This window comes from Lipotes vexillifer, unplaced genomic scaffold, assembly GCF_000442215.2.
Source record: "Lipotes vexillifer unplaced genomic scaffold, Lipotes_vexillifer_v1.1 scaffold469, whole genome shotgun sequence".
NCBI lineage: Eukaryota > Metazoa > Chordata > Mammalia > Artiodactyla > Lipotidae > Lipotes > Lipotes vexillifer.
The window spans coordinates 1,536,862-1,543,179 of NW_006788006.1; the positions used below are offsets into that span (position 1 = coordinate 1,536,862).

Below are 6,318 nucleotides of genomic sequence, written 5' to 3' on the forward strand. Positions count from 1 at the left end.
GGGGGACGACGACAAGGGAGATGTTAGCTACAGCCTGGTGGGGAGAGCCCTGGGGCCGCGGTGGCCCAGGCTTTGTTCCTCCCTATAGAGCAGTGCCAATGCTGCCAGAACGCCACCACTGCACGGGCGGAGAGGCGCCGTACCCACATTTAACAAAATCCCCAGGGTGCCACACGGCGGGTCTGGAAGCCAGTTTGAAGGCACTTGTGCAGTGGAGGGGGGGTGCAGAGCCCACCCGGAGCCCCGTCCCCTTGTCGGGGCCGCATGAAAGGAGCCAGAGAGCCTGCAGTAGATGGGGGACCCGCCCACTCTCACTCCCTTTACAGCCAGTTCCCACCACCCACTCAGATACACACATGTGCTGTTTTTCAACTGACAATGGCGGCGGCCGGGGGTTGACTCAGTGCTCTCAATGTGAGAGATGAGGGACCCACATTTATCCCATCAGAACAGCAAGGGCTGCACAAGGAACATCTTCCTGGGCCCCCTCACCTTGCTGTAGGTGGAACCAAGGGGCTGCAGGAGGCCTGGGGGCAGGTACACGAGGCACCCCCCGGCGGCCGGGGAGGGGGCCGGGGTCAAGGTGGCAGCTGCTGTCTGTTCACACGGATGCACAGACACCAGAGAGGGGAGTCCACACTCTCTGGGCCTGCACCCCAACATGAGGCCCTGCTATACCCTGCCACCAGAGCCCAGCTGGCTGAGCCCTGACTCCTCTGCTCCAGAACCCCAAGCCTGGGCACTTGCACCCCACTGAACGATAGGCAACAAGAGCGTCACTTAACTCCCACTCAATCCACCGCTCGATTCCGGTGCAGGAGGGTGGGCGTGTGCTAAGGTAGGCAAATGCTTCTATTTTCGAACTCTGCCAACTTTGAGAACAGAAATTCACCCCAAAGAGCAATTCATCTCCAGGCGTTTTACAGGTTAAGAGGCTGAGAGGACAATGGCTTTTCTCCCTCTGCTGGGAGCCGGCTCTCGAGCACACGCTATCAGGGGTCCCGCCCAGCCCTGGCACAGAAGCTCCCGGCGGGCAGGGGGTGGCCCGCGGGAAAGGAGGACTCCGCCAGGCTGGGCGCCTGAGGCTCCCCTGGAGCACCCCAACCCTGGCTGGCTGGCAACTGCCACAATTTTCCAGGCTCCTCCAGCTGGCAGTGAACTGCTTTTGTCCCATTCTAGAACTTCACAGGTACCCACCAAATTATCTCTCTGAAATCATCGTGAGAACGGAATTAAAGTAGTTAAGCTCAAGGTTGAGGTGCTAACCACACGGCTCAACTGGAGAAGCCATTTCAAGAGTGGATCTTGTGCAATAAACAAGGGGACGGAACCCACACGGGCCAAGGATGACCACCCTGGTTTCACCCCCAGCCTGGCATCTCAGAGCCAAGCACACACCTGGGCTGGTGCCACGGATGAACCGGGGGCGTCCTCCCTGACCGAGTCCTGTGTGGCAGCTCCCGGGACGGTCAAGCGGACCACCGAGCCAGCGGGCTGGCCCAAGAGTGGGCGGCAACCAGAAAACCGCCCAAGAGAAAGATCCCGCAGCCAGTCACCCTGTGTGGAGTCAGTCACAGCTGTGGGAGGGGACTCATGTTCTAGGGGAGAAATGATTATTTATCTATTTACTTTTTGAGAATCACTTGAACCAAACAGGACCCCGGTTAAACGGTATCCCGTTGTCCTGTGTGTGTTGGAAGAATTATGGGAAGGGGAAGAGGGGCAGAAAGACATCACCAATGTGTGTGTGGTTTTATCCTGAAGGTGCAAAGGTTATTAACAGTAATAATAATTAAATTGGGGAAAGGTTAAAGGTGACTGGCTGGTTAGCGGTGAAGGCGCGCTAGCTGGTGTCACCCGGGCTCTGCAGAAACCGCAACGCGGGGCTGCACTTGCAGGAAGTGGCAAGGGTGGGGCCCGGGGCACAGGATCCCGCTATCTGTCGCCGCAGGCGCGAGGCCCAATCACTGACACCCACACAGCCATTTCCTGCACTTAAAAAAAAAAATCTGTTTCTCCCTTTGCAAATCAACAACTTTTACCTAGAAACTCTTTAGCGGTGAGTTCTGACTGATCTCGATCTCCGGTCCGTTGCAGAAAGCACACCGCTGTTTACCTGGGGGAGGTGTGCCAGCGCTAACTCTAACTGACAGGTTTCGGCGGCTGCCAGAACGGTCTGTTTTGCATCTGCCTAGAAGAAACCAATTCTCTCTACCCCAAACAGACACCTGCTGGTCATTTCATTCCTTGATAGACTTTTCTAGAAAAGACCTCCAGGCACAGAGAACTCAGCGCTGATGCCAAAGCTCCGTGCACATGCCACAGAGGGCGATTCTTGACAGCCCCCAAAGGTCCACTTTCTGGCTTGGGTCAGAGCAGACGGCCAGCCGCAGGCTGCGCCGGTCACACACCTATGGCACCAGAACTCTCTCCCAGAGAACCCTGGTGAGGGTCCCAGTTGGTGGGATCCCCACCGTGACTGCACAGGCTGATGCTTATATACGTTTGTTTGTCGCATGTCAATTCATCTTCAATCAAGCTTAAAAACACAAACAAGAAACCAGCTCCCACAGAATGTAAAAACTGAAGCCGCTGGTGCACAAGAGATGGCACCCCAAAAACCAGGAGTAACTCAGAGCCAAACGTGCATTTGGTCCCACGAGTGACGACAGCTGAGCTTCGCCAGAGAGGACCCTGGAGACCTCTTTGAAGTTCAACTACCCACGCTCTGACTTTTTTTCAACTGCAAAGGTTTCTGCTAAACTGCAATCCCATGGGGGAAAAGGATCCCTTGATAAATCCCTGTATGCATATGTCCACCTCAGGGCCAGCCTCTGTCTCTCCCGGGAAAGGAGCTAGGGAAGGAGGACCCCGAGTCCTGGTCTCTGTACCCTGGGGATGGGTTGGGGGATGCACACCATGCCCATCATGGTAATCACTGTGCAAGGCACTTACCAGAGAGGCCACATGCTAGGCCAGAGTTGGTCCCATGTCCAGGCAGGGAAACTGAGGTTCGGCGAGGTTAAGACACTTGCCCAGAGCCCCTCAGGGAAATGGAAGCGGCTGGAACGTGAAACCATCCTGATCTCACAGCCTCTCGGGATTCTAGTGGGATAGGTGGCCCAGATGCCGGAGGGATATGGCATCAGATTCGCCTGTCCTGGCCTCACACATCGGAGTCGACTCCAGGCGCAAAGACCTGGCAGGGTTCTAGAAACCTCTGGGTCCCCTGCAGACAAGCCTCAAGTGGGAATGTGGTCAATCAGACCCATTTCACACGCGGGGCGGCAAGGGTTACAGAAGAGCCCATTCTTTCCTCTTGGTTTTTGGAGTGCAGGTATGAAGCTGTGTGTGTGGGTTGTGAGAAAAACCATTATCACGCAGCAGGCTGGACTGTCCACTCGCCTACCTTCACGGGATCACAGCTCGACCGCCAGGGCCACATGTCCCTGGGAGCAGGGTACCTGCCTCATCTCCTCCCGGCTCAGCTGCCTGGGACCAACGCTCCCCCACTTGTCAGGATGGCCCTTGAGCGTGACCGCCCGGCGTTGCCAGGTGAAGGTGGCTGCCGCCACATGCTGGCCACGCGGCCCCTCGAAGCGGGAAAAGGCTGGGTCAGCAAGACGAGCAGAAAAGCACATTCCATCCCCTCCCTTGCAAACTGCTGGACTTTGGTTTTCTTACAAAAACGACAACAACAGCTGGACATCTTCTTGGTTGCTTCTCATCTTTAGCAGCCAAGAAAACAAGAGCCAGGCCTGATGCTTTCATAACAACCGTTCTGAGTGGGACTTCCTCCAACTCTCCTCTGCTGACCTGTCTTGCTAAGAACCGGATAACTGCCAGGCGGCTCCAGTTTAAGTGGCCTTGCTCCTTTCGGCCTGGATGGGGTAGGGGAGAGCAGTGTGCACAGCTGGGCTCCAATCCCCTCAATCAGGGAAGCAGCGTGGGGTGGACACCTTCCTGCGCATCCCTCAAAGAGCCAAATGCCCCCCGCCCACCTACATCCACCTGCTGGGTCAGGTGTCCCTCGCGGGTACATCGGCATCGGCACAGCCAGCAATTTCCAGATTGTTAGAGGTTAGTATGAAATCACAGCAGAAACAACACTGGAAGTGCTCCAGTGGCACCCGCCACACAGTGTGTACCTACCACCCAGCAGTGTGTACAACGCAGGGATTTCCTGTTCAGCCACTGCTTCTAGGTAAGAGAATCAGATGAGAGACATTTAGGCCTCTACGCAGACACATTGTGGCCGCTCACAGATTAAGCACTGCACACGAGCTGACTACTGTCCAGAGCACCCGAACCTCACAGCTTGATTCTCATTACAGCTGTCTATGGGGTTGGGAGGCCGGCAGGGGGGCGGTGGTGGTCCCTGGGTCCAGGGCTGGTCCTGCTACCACCTTGCTGTGTGACCTCGGGTCACATGTGACCTCTCTCATTTCCCTTTCCAGTTCCGGTAAGAGGGCATCATGGTGCCTGCCCCGTCTTTGCGGGTCTTGCCAGAATCTGGCAAGCTAACAGTCATGCACGTGCACCTTGAGGGCTGTGATGTGAAGACGATATTCGGGGCACCCGGCACCTAGCAGGCTGTGGCACAGCAAGGTTGCGGCAGCCCAAAGCCACGAGCAAAGGCAGCCTGAGACCCCTGGCATACAGGGCCAAACCTCCCCAAACATGGACAGAGCTCTAAAAAGCCCGAGCCCTGAAGTCAGCTCCAAGGAGGTGAGCCGTGCCTCTGGCGGGCTCTGCTTTCTAAGTCCACGGTACACTGAAAGCAGAAGCCAAGGCGGGGTGGAGAGGCTCGCAGAGGGAGACACAAGGGGAGGTGACAGCGGAGGGCAAGTTCAAAAGCACCCAGCATTGGTTCAGGGAAGGGGAGGAGGCTGAGATGAGTGTTTCCAAGAAACCCCGAGAATGAAGCTCTGCGCCTGCCACAGCCAGTGAGGGGAGCAGCTCCACCACGAGGCCCGACAGATGCCGAGCTGCTGGGCGTGTGTGCACTCCTGTGTGTGTACTTTCATGTGTGCAGTGTGCATGCAGGTGTATGCAAGCACTGTGAGAGCGTGTGCACGAGTGCAGCGTGTGACTGCGTGTGCACGTGTGTGCAGGTGTGCTGTGGCTCCCATCTTTCAGGCGGAGTGAGAAGGCCCGATGTCATTCCATCAGGAGACCGTCAGGGGTTCCCTAACGGCCACTGCCTCTAAGGTATATATAAGCGGCCTCTCACAGACACAAGGGAATTCCTTTGTTGTTTTTGCTTTTCTCCCTCGTTTTATGATAAATGCCTTTGATGCGTGGCTTACAGACGTGATCTCTTTATGTGTGTGCTTCTGCTCACAGTTCACAGAAAACCTGTTATAAATTCACCCCGCCTGTTGGTTGTGCTTTCTCTCATGACCCATCCACAAGGAGGCCAAACTGGGCACTGAGGGTGGAGTTCCTGTCCTCCTGAGAGAAAGCCCTGGCCAGGTGACAGAAGGGGAGAGGGAGCATTTTTAAATAGCTTCCCCTCTGTTTGGCTCCAGTGGCAGGTGTAGGAAGACTGGCCAGCCTTGGACTGATGACCCCTTGAAACTAGAGAGCTTGGGGGCCTGCACCGATGACCACAAGGTGCCAAGGCGAGTACCAGGGGCAGACTGGCAGGGAAGGGCGAGCTCGGGCGGGAAGGAGAGCACCGCCCCCACAACAGAAAGGACTGGGGAGAGGAAGGCTGTGGAACAGAAGGCACGACCGAGGGAGTGTGCGGCTCTCCTGTGGCCACCCAGAAGTCTAAGGACAACATAGGTGACTCTGCTGGGAAATGAGAGCGAACGATGAAGAGGGACCAGATAAATGGACCGGGAAATTGCAGTGAATCTCTCTGCCGCTTGGAGCAATAGCTTTCTGCTTTTGAGTCTGGTAACCTGGCCTGTTGGCCTATCGCCATCACGTAAGAGAGGTCCCCTGCATGAGCTAACAGTCCTCAGCATCCTCAGGGGGACATGCCAGGCTCACTCCTGAGAGAAAGCAGCCACACCACCGCAGCCAGGAGAGGTAGAGTCTACAGGAAACCCCTTGCTCGGAGCCATCCGCCTAGATGCTGGGGCCGGAGCAGAGGAGAAGGGAGCCCCGAGCCATCCTGCCTCCTCTCACATCAAACATGGCCAAGGAAGACCCCCACCCCCACCCCTCCCCAAGTCCTTAACCAGTCTGGAGGCACTGGATTGAGTGGGGGCCTCAGCCACTGCTGCTGCCGTCCCCACCCCTGGGCCCTCCCTGAGCCAACCTGGGAAAGAGCTTGGGTTGGGTGGGGAGGCCAGAGGGGCGACGGCT

The 6,318-nt window shown here is 56.8% G+C and overlaps 1 protein-coding gene across 1 annotated transcript in view; it reads right to left on the reverse strand.

Annotated features, from left to right (window-relative positions):
* The window catches only part of EPS15L1 (epidermal growth factor receptor pathway substrate 15 like 1), a 95,377-nt gene that overhangs the window by 9,163 nt on the left and 79,896 nt on the right, over nucleotides 1-6,318 (reverse strand). The window lies entirely within an intron of this gene.